General features: G+C 40.4%; 1 protein-coding gene across 1 annotated transcript in view; it reads left to right on the top strand.

The window, feature by feature from the left end:
* Positions 1-10,775, top strand: part of nckap1 (NCK-associated protein 1) — a 33,819-nt gene that overhangs the window by 2,483 nt on the left and 20,561 nt on the right. The gene's annotated exons all lie outside the window — the stretch shown is intronic.

Below are 10,775 nucleotides of genomic sequence, written 5' to 3'. Positions count from 1 at the left end.
AGCTGTGTTTTTTATCCTTTTGTAGAAGTTATAAGACAGTATGAGCGGTCAGACGCAATCACAGAGATTTTGCTGCTGTTTACACTTCTTAATACGCCCTTCCTTTCCTCCCTCCTTCCTTCCTTTTTCTTTGTTTGTCCCATCATCTTCATATCTATCCTGATCTGCCTCACCATAAGGCTTCCGAACAAATCCACCCTGCAGTGCTGTTCATATGTTGTTGTTTTTTTTCCTCCTTTCTTGTACTTTGTGATATTAGCGAACTTTCCAGCATCCAATAACAGCTGCATCCCAAAGCTAGAAATTTAAACAACTGGGTCTATAATCTGTGATACAATCAATGGGCTCATTCTGGACTGATTTTGACACCCTCAACAGTTAGGTGGAGACTAAGTTAATCTCTTTATTTTTGAAATTCCCCAAGAAGTTCCCTGATGAAGTGCTTACATAACTTTCTCTAATTTGTCATCAGTGGACTAGCTTTATTATGTTTCTTAATGAAAACACAGGTGAAAGACTTGGTTGTTTGGTTTCTACCTTTGGGAGAGAGCAATTCATTGTCACTACCAGTAATATTATCATCTAATATCACAGCAAAGTTCTTTTTCCATTTTAAGTATATTCACTCATTACATACCACTGACTAGCTGCAGTAATCCTTAAAATCTGTCCCTTAAATTTTCCGTAACAGTCACCTTTATTAATCTTGGCTGAGTGGCAATAAAGTTTTTGTTTGCTGTGCTTATCTTTCAGCCGGCGGACCTTCTAACATCATATTTTTGCACACAGCGCTTACATGTATTTATTTTCCTTAACGTTGCCTATACTCGGGTAACCCCCATAGTCTCCTAAGCTAATTTGCAGTTAGTTAAAAAATATACTTTTTCCAATTCACCATGACCACAGTTAAAGGATAGTCACTGTGTGTAAGTGGTAAACACAGTGAAATGTTTAGTATTTCCTGAAACTTGATTAAATGCAATGTTAATTTGTAGGCTGGAGCTTGTTTTGCTTTTTTCAGATGTCAGTTTTAAGTGTCTACAAAAGTAGGTAAGTTAAACAAATGCCTCCCTGACACAATCTCTGTTAAAACAGGGCATTTTAAACTTTACAAAAGCAGTGTTTCTTGAAGGGCAGTTGCATGGGAGTGCATTGTATTTTACAGGAGTTAATCTACTCAGTGAAGATAAACAGGTTTCAGGAGGGAAATCCAGAAACACATTTGCTTACGCGCTCATCAAACACATTATTAGGAACACCTTTACACCTGCTTAGTCATGCAATCAGCCAATCGCGTGGCAGCCCTTAAGTACATAAAATCATGCAGACACAGGTCAGGAGCTTCAGTTCATGTTCACATCAAACATCAGAATTGGGGGAAAAATCAGCGACTTTGACCGTGGCATGATTGTTGGTGCCATACGGGCTGATTGGAGTACTTCTGAAGCTGCGGATCAACTGGGGTTTTCATGCACAACAGTCTCTAGAGTTTATTAAGAATGGGACAAAAAACAACCAGTTAGCGGCAGTTCTGTGGACGGAAACGCCTTGTTGATGAGTGAGGTCAGAGGAGACTGGCCAGACTGGTTGGAGCTGACAGAAGGACCACAGTAACAGCTCAGATAACCACTCTGTGGTGAGCAGAAAAGCGTCTCAGAATGAACAACACGTCCAATCTTGAGTCGGATGGGCTACGACAGCAGAAGACCACGTCGGGTTCCACTCCTGTCAGCCCAGAACAGAAATTTGAGGCTGCAGTGGACACAGGCTCACAGGAAGTGGACAGCTGAAGACTGGAAAAACGTAGCTTGGTCTGATGAATCTGGATTTCTGCTGAGGCAGCAGATGATAGGGTCAGAATTTGGCTTCAGCAGCATGAATCCATGGACCCGACCTGCCTTGTGTCAACAGTCCAGCCTGGTGGTGGTGGTGGTGTAACGGTGTGGGGAATGTTTTCTTTGCACACTTTGGGCCCCTCAATACCAGTCAATCATGGTTTGAATGCCACAGTCTGTCTGAGTACAGTTGCTGACCATGTGCATCCCTTCATGGCCACAGTTCAACATCTTCTAACGGCTACTTCCAGCATGTTAATGCACCATGTCACAAAGCAAAAGTTGTCTCAAACTGGTTTCGTGAACATGACAGGGAGTCCAGTGTACACCAGATCTGAATCAAATAGAAGACCGCTGATATGTGGTAGAACGGGAGATTGGCAGCATGAACATGCAGCAGAAAAATCTGCAGAAATGCTGTGATGCAATCATGTCAACATGGACCAGAATCTCACAGGAAAGTTTCCAACATCTTGTGGTATCCAGGCCACGAAAAAACCGAGGTTGTCTTGAGAGCAAAGTGAGGCCCTACCCAGTATTAGTATGGTGTTCCTGATAAGGTGCTCGGTGAGTGTATAAGTATAATGCAGTGTATCACTGCTCTTACCTACTGCTTGAAACTCAGCAGGTCTTACAGAAGAGGATAATGCCCTTTTTTCCAACCAGTTTATCATCTACTGTTAAATGGTTAAGTGATTTTTTTTTTTTTTTTTTTTAATTTATTTATTTTTCTAAAATACTAGTTGTTTTTTGATGATGGTTCGTGTGAGATCAGGATTTTCTTCTTTTACTTGCTGTGTTGTGCTAACATTTTCTACTCCTTTATTCTGCTTACTTACTAGAGCTGTTCTCATCAACAAAATCTGCTCTTTTTTGGGGGGGCGGGGGGTCTGCCCAGAATACACTAGAAAGTGTGGCCTCGTTACTGGGTTACCTATGGTGGCCCAGAGGGAACAGTAGCTATAGTCTCATATGAATAATTACAAGTTGACATTTAATGAAGGGCACTCCTAATTACTAGGAGGGCATTTCTACTCATCATGTTTAATTTTAAGGGCATTTTATGAGCTGTTAAGGGCAAATATCCTAAAACCTCCATTAATTTCTGAATGGCATGTTCCTTTGGGGAAAAAATGTAATACATTTAATATTTTCATGTAATCTATTTGATTTGAAGATACGAAACTCAGATGGAGCGACTTGGGTAACAAATAGGTAGTCGTGCCATTGAGGGCTGTGAGTGTGCAGGTTTTCTTTGAAAGCGAAGACTTCACCAGATGCTTAGTTTCTGCTTTCTGGTTGAAGCTGCTCTATTAGTTAAATCACCTGTTTGTATTGTTTGGTTTGGATGAAAACCTGCAGACTCTCTCCGTGGCATTACTGCACGTCTGTGGTTTAGATAGTGGTAGACTTCTAAATGTGTGCTATATGCCGAAATGTTTGCAGAGATTCCCTGCTTTCACCAGCACTCAATAATGCACCGTAACTATGCATAGAAGGATGTACAAAATTACAGAGCAGTTTCTGTTATGTATTATGTACCATTAGAAAAACAAAAAAGTCACCATTTAATATGTTTCACAAAGGGAGGAAATGAGAGTCATTTTTACTCCAAATTTGCCAAGTCTCTAAATGCATTCAGAGGAAATGATGTGGGTAAATTATAATGACTAGAGTGTCAATAACTCACCCATTTTGTCTCGCTGTCTCGTTTCAATTAACTATTCTTGTCCCTCTTTTTTCTTCTAACAAGATGAAAGTCAACAAATAAGAAAACTTACCAGTCAACAGAGTGTACTTAATCATGCATGTTAAATTAATGTTTCATTAGAATGGTCATACAATCATTGCAAGTTAAACTGTTAACAGCCTGGTCATTATTTGCTCTAAACACCTGTCAAGACCCGTCCAGCTAGAAAGCTGGATGGCGCAAGCAACAGAGCAACATAATTTCTCTATAAAAATAAGTGGAAAAAAACTCTGCACTACACAGTGTGAAACTGAAAGTCCAGTATTATTTTACTTTCTTGAACTGCCTTGTCATGGGTTGTCATCACCCAGGGATCCTGTAAGGAGGCACGACTAAACTTTGTCTTTTATTTTTATTTTCTTTTATATCAGAATTCAGTTCCAATCCTACCAGATAATGCTGAATAAGGCAATATTATGTATCAGAGATTGCTGTGGCCCTAAAAATTGAGATTGAGGCCCTCTTTAACTGAATGATATATGATTGATATTGTAAAGATAGAATTTTATAATGACATTTCTAAAGAGACTGTATTGAATGTGGATCGGTCACATCTGGCCCCTACCCGATCCGCTTGCTCAGGTCACTGATCCTGATCTGATGGATTGGATTTGATTGGGGCATTTTTAGTTCTGGCGGGCTACAACTAACGATAATTTTAATTATTGATTAATCAGTTTGTTTTATACATAATCAATTAAAAGTTTAGTCTTTAATACATTTAAAAAAAAATCGTAGCACTTGCATTAATGTCCTCAATTTGCTTGTTTTTTACAAACGGAGTCCATGAGTTGAGAAGCTGAAACCAGACTGAAACCATTTGGCAGCTTTGCTTGAAAAATTTCTAAACAATTAGTTGATTATCAAAGTAGTTGCTGATTAATTTTCTGTTGATCAACTGATTGATTAATTGACTAAACATTGCTGCACTATTTGAGAGATATCCATCTGACGGACAAAATTTGCCCAACCGATACTGAATTTGCGAGTTTTAAAAAAATCCTGTAAGAACATATTGTTCTATAGTCTTTTTTTTTTTTTTTTTTTTTGTTACATAAACGGATAACATAAACTAAAAATTTGGGCATAGATCCCTGTATTTTGTCAGTCGTACCTGGTGGACAAACTATGTAAATTACACCAAACCTAGTTTGGTATTGCTGTACAGCAATTTATTATCAGCCGAATTACAGTACCCACTGACACTGATAAATAGATTCTAATATCAACCAATATATCTGCCTGGCAGATTTATTGATCTAACTGTACATAGAATTAACAGAACCATTATTAACCATCTAAGACTGAAACGGCCAACATCAGTTTTGCTCCGTTTCCCTGAACAACACAAGGGCTTTTTTCTTGACCCACTGGTTTTGCACCAACATTAAGCTACGTGTTGTTGACTCCTTCTTGCTGCCACATGACCACTTAGCGAAACTCAGTTTCCCCTTCTTGCCATTATGAACAAATTTCTCCTACTGGAACGCAATACACGATCTGGCTGTTTTTTAATAGGCGAGACCAGAGCCATAGATTACTGTGTCCAGAAATTGGTGAATTGTGTTGCTGCACATCGGTATAAGTATGAAATGATAAATTGAAACATGTATTAGAGCGTCGGCAGCAATGAAGTGCCCCGTGCTTCAACGATGAGGGAGCACTGCATTGTCTGTTACTAAGCAACAGCCGTGGAGGAGATATTTGGAGCAAATATTGCAGCCAGTGAAAACAGAAGGGACCAAAGTTTGTCTCTTTATGCTGTTCTGTATAAGACAGCGGAGCTGCTGAAAGCCGGATGTCAGCCATATTATTTCAACACGTTTCCACAGTCTTAAAATGGATGTGTTATTTTCAGTTTGTCTAAGTGCGTAGGTAGGGACACCTGGTATTACTTTCAAGACAGCGTACGTTAAAACGAATGTTATTATGATCCCATGTTGGCGCAGCATGTGTTGTTTTTTATGTGTTGTGTTGAAAAGAAATGCCAACATGGCTATCCCTAACTAAACTCTCAGATATGCATAAAACACCTATATGAAAGCAGCTGTTTAAGACATGCGTGTGCGTGTGCGTGTGTGTGTGTGTGTGTGTGTTTGCGAGCGAGTGTGTGGTACAGTGATCCAGCAGTTTGTCTGGGTGGGCTCTTTGTTTTGATTTCTTCTCTTCTTCTCTCCGTTCCAATGCTTCCCCCCTCTCCTATGCAGCAAGGACAAGTTTGGAAGGTTTGCAAAGTTTATCACCTTCCACTGATGAAACCCCTTCCCCTTCACCCTTCCTCAGCTCCCTCCTCTTCCTCCTCCCCCTCCCCTCCTCCTGGCTACCTGTACTGATCTGTTGGTCCTCTCCTTTGTGCCTCACTCCTGTTGATGTTTGAATCTGTAAAGCTGAGAGTAAGGCTGGGCTCCATTCACTATCAGTTTTTCCAACCCACAATTCAGTGTAATTCATTTCCTTAAGATGCAGCTTTCACACGCACATTGTTTTTCTGTGCTTTACAGGGGAAAAGAAAGCTTTTTTTTCTTTGAGTGCAGATACAGTAGTAGCCAGTTTACTAGTCTGCAAAGCAAAAATCCAAACTACATTTGACACTTTTTTGAATACCAGCAATCAGTCAAACAACTGACAAGTGGTATAAGTCTTCACTTATGAATATGGCATCTAAATATGCCAATTAGCAAATACTTTAATCCACAGTACCTGACAAAATGAGTGCATTTAGCAAGAGTGGCCGCAGTGTGAATCAAAGCGCCCAGACATGGTTGTGACAGTACCATATCCAATTTGATGGTCACAAATATACCAAATATTTAGTTAAAATATTTGTTTTGATGAACCATAGAAATCTTATGCATTGATACTAATGCAGGTTAAATGTTGTTGATCTGGGCTATATTTTCTACTGTTGATTAGAAGCCATCATTTAATTAGTTCTATTAATGTCTTTGGTTTATGAAGAAAGTCTACCTCATAAATTAACTGATTTGGCAGCAGATTCACAGTTGCACCATCCCAATAAGCACACTGGCATTCTGTAGAGGAAGAAGTGCAATAATGCTGACAAATGCAAAAAGGATGAGTGAAGATTAACACTATTTGAATGCCAGCAGGCAGTCCAGGCAGTCAGCCAGCTCTTAGCAGGTTGTAGTGCTTCTCAAGTGGTTCTCTTTCTAATCACGTGGGACCATCCATTCTTTGGATCCCCCCCCCCTTTTGCAGCAGATAATCCCTCCTTGTAAAAATGAGAGCACTCACCCTGTGAGCAATGACAGACAAAAACGAATTCATCTCAGTGAAGACAAGTTTGTTTTTTGCACGGTTTACTGGGACTCTGAAGGATTGCTGAAAAGGGGGCCATGGGGTATTTTAATATTTCATCCAGTAATTAGCAACCGTAATTAGTTTTCAGATTCAGGTTTCCCTGGCCCAGTGCTATCTATTCCAGAGTCCCCTGCCATATGTTGGTCAATGTGGGGACCCTTTTGAGAAGCTCAGCTGTTAATTGCAACCCGGAGTGGAGAAACGATGGTGGAGGCGAGACTAAGGTCTGTTCTGGTATCCAGGCAACAGCTACCCTTACTCCTCCCTGACCACTACTGATTCTCAGCTTATTCCCATGCCCTGTCCCTTCATTCACAGCGCCCCTCCTTCCATCCATCCTTCCATCAGCCCCCACCCCACCCCACCCAAACCCAGCCAGCCAGCTTATTGCACTAGCCACCGCCACCACTAATGGACAATGCCATGCCATATAAATGACAGAAAATGATAAATCTTAATGCTTTTGTTCTATGATGCTAAGATACTTAACTTCTGAAAGTAAAATAATTAATAATAGCTGAGTTAGTAACCTAGCAGAGGCTAAATCAGCTGATGAGATGCTGCGATGGTGTGGCTATATCTATAAATATCAAACTAGGCTTCTATATGCTAGTATAATAGAAACAAATTTGAAGGATCCTTTTGGAGGTTTTACATGTTTTAGCCCGTTAATGACAACTCATGTATAACTAAAACTGTACATTACTGCCAATCATGATTCAAAACATAGGTGTTCACATCAAGTGTGCGTCAATGTGTTGTTAACTGCCTCTTTCTCTTTGTCAGAATCATGTCACTGTTATCTGTAATGCAGTTCTCAGAAAAGACAGTGATGGAAACTATTCCTTTTTGTAGCTTTCAAGTGCTTGTGGGAATTGCTGATGCCTAACATTTAAGAGGCAGCTGCTGTACAGCATCACATCCACAAACGGAAAATCAAACCAGATGATGAGAATAGTGTGTATTTGGTAGTTTCTTGCATTATAAAAGGTCGCTTGTATAATGCAAGAATCCAGCCTTAATGTCTGAAGGAAGGCTGTTGCAAAACCTGTGAAACCACAACAGCCAAAAGTTTCTCACCTTTTGAGTTTGGGCTAAAACATGGAAAAACACTTGTACAGTCCTTTCAGTCAGGATACCAATGTTAACCAGACAGTGTTTTTTACTCCGCAGTTCCCTGGCGTGAGTCAAAGGGTAACTACATGTTGGTGGCCAATGTAGAGACTAGTCTGGTGTGTAGGGCAAGGCTAGTGGTATGTTGTCATCAGAAGAGCACTGTGTTAGCAAAACAATTAAGGCTTGTGCTTTTGCAATTGCATGGATTTCACAGTCACATCTTGATTCCTTGTTTCTCATTTAACACCGTTAATATTCAGTCTGCCTCTCCCACACCTAAACAGATTTTCTTTGGCCGGTAGCTGTTGAGTCAACATGCAATGGCGGTGACAACGAGCTCTGATGGCTCGTCAGGTGTGAGAGAGAGAGTGGGCACAAGGAAACAAGCTGAGACTCAAGGTCCAGTCTGTGTCATTGATGGATATTGAAATCATGTTGGTGTTTTGTGTCTTTTTATGTCAACCCCCCCAAAAGTGTCCAAGTGTTTTGTGTTTGAGATCCTGCAGTAGTGGGTGTGTTTCAGACCCAGCTCTACACGAGCTCAGCATGCCTGTCTCTGGTGTTTTAGTGAGTGAACTAGCTGCAGAAACAGACTAAATAGACAAACTGAACTGGGTTTTGGCTAAGTACTTAGCATGATACATATTGTTTAGTTGATTTTGCTGGTAGACCAGGCTATTCCTTTTTTTCCTGAGTGAATTACACCTATTTTACACTTGCACCATTTTGCATCCCATATTGAATTATGACAGATGCAAAGTGGGAGCAGGTGCTGATTGGTGTGTCTTCTTCTTAAACTTGCAGTTAAACCAGCAACATCCACAATAGTGGCTCTGATTCGATTCTGTACAAGTCGTAGCTAATCTGTAAATGTAAAGAGCGATGAACTTTAAATCCTCAGTGGCAGAAAAGCATTGTTGCACTGATCTCTGTGGTTTGAAGGTTTTCAAGTCCGATGCACTGACCACACCCATTGTCAGCAGTGTGGTGCATCTCACATGACACCACAACGCAAAATGCGCCTGCTGTGCAATGTTGTCTTAGTTTTGTGAGTGTTAAGCAAAGTGAAAATCCCAACAAAAACCGAATTTCCAGCCTGTGTTTCATCACTTTTTAATACCCAGGTAGTCAGTTGCCTACTGTGCTTGTGTGAACTAGCATGTGCTGCTGTTTGTGGTTTCATTTTGCACTGGCCGATGCTGGAAATATTTCAGCGCCATGCAAACTGAAATCCAGGTTTATGGTTGTGGTGCTGTTTCAAGCCTGTTGGTTCATTAGCTTGTGATATGTAATTGCGAGTAGAAACATTACATTTATAGCATAGTTTTGTGTCGTAGAGTTCATTTCGGTAACTTCATGTTACTTTTTATTGCTTTTCTAAATGTGTGCTTCCACTTTCTAAACTTAAACCTTAACCACGAGGAACTGAATCCCCAGAGTGGTCAAAGCCACTGACCTCCTCTAGGATTGTTCCTCAGTGTTTGCAGCCAACAAACTTTAAAACATTCACCCTGTTTATGGCACATGCATGGACCACATCATCCTCACCATTCACCACTACACTACCCATAATGCATGAGCACTGCTGCTTCCTGCCAGCGTCAGGGCAGTCAGGCAGATACTGCAACGCCGGTAGCAGAACATATGAGAATATTAATGAGGAGAAAAAGGCAGCTCTGAAGGCGAAGTGAGATAATTAAAATGTTGCTGCTCTGCAGAAAATTCAGCTCGTGTAGACGCAGAGAACAGGACACATTCAGAGAGAGAGCTTTCTTTCTGACCACTAATCTCTGTCTCCTTCCTCACTCTACCCTTTCCATTGAGTCATTTCTCAGTTGACCTTTTTGTGTTCCCCCGTTATTTAGGTTCTCTCTCTTTCCCTTTTTCTACCCTTTTTCTTCGTCTGTGTATCTCTCTCTCTCTCTCTCTCTCTGTTCTGTTACATTCAGTCCCTTCTTCACTCTACCCATCCATCACTCTGCCTGCCATGCAGTGGCACTAACCAGTGATGGCTCAGAGACACAGTTTGAAACTGAAACCCCCCTCATTACCTGGGACTCTCTCAGTGGTTCTCGGCCCTTCTGGGCTGTGGATAACTTTTGGCTCGGCTTTCGATGGTTGACAGTAGGGCTGCAACTAACAATTATTTTTATTATCAATTAATCTGACTTTTTTTTTTGTTTTTTGTTGATTAATCAGTTCATTGTTTGGCTTATGAAGAATCACAACAAAGAAAAACAGCAGAAGTATCACAATTGAGAAGCTGGAACCATTAAATGTTTGGTATTTCACTGAAATGGTCAATCAGCTATCAATATAGTGATTGCTTTTTCTATCAACTAATCAATAAATTGACTAATCATTGCAGCTCTAGTTGACATGTCTGTATGGTAACAAGAAAATTCGGAAGCTTAAAAAATCCATTTAAAACTTGAGGTGGCCGCAGCAAGGGTCAGAAAACACAATAAATTGTCCAAGCTGTAGATTAAGTGTTACGGTAGGTAATATTTGTATTAGAAATGAACATTTCAGGATTAAAGCTCTGCTCTCTAATGTTTTTCCACAGCTTAGCAGCTGAGAACCACTGATCAATTCAGGCTCTTGCTGAGTTTTTTACAACAGTTGAACCTGGTTTATCCAAACGTGAAAACCACAAACCTCCAAACTAAAATAAACAAAGTGGAAACTTACCCTGCTGATTGTGCAAAACTTCTTCAAATCTTCTTTTTGACATGTGCATCTAAATGTGCATC

The sequence above is a fragment of the Xiphias gladius genome, chromosome 11 (assembly GCF_016859285.1).
Source record: "Xiphias gladius isolate SHS-SW01 ecotype Sanya breed wild chromosome 11, ASM1685928v1, whole genome shotgun sequence".
Lineage (NCBI taxonomy): Eukaryota > Metazoa > Chordata > Actinopteri > Istiophoriformes > Xiphiidae > Xiphias > Xiphias gladius.
This window is presented reverse-complemented; position numbering and strand designations above follow the sequence as displayed.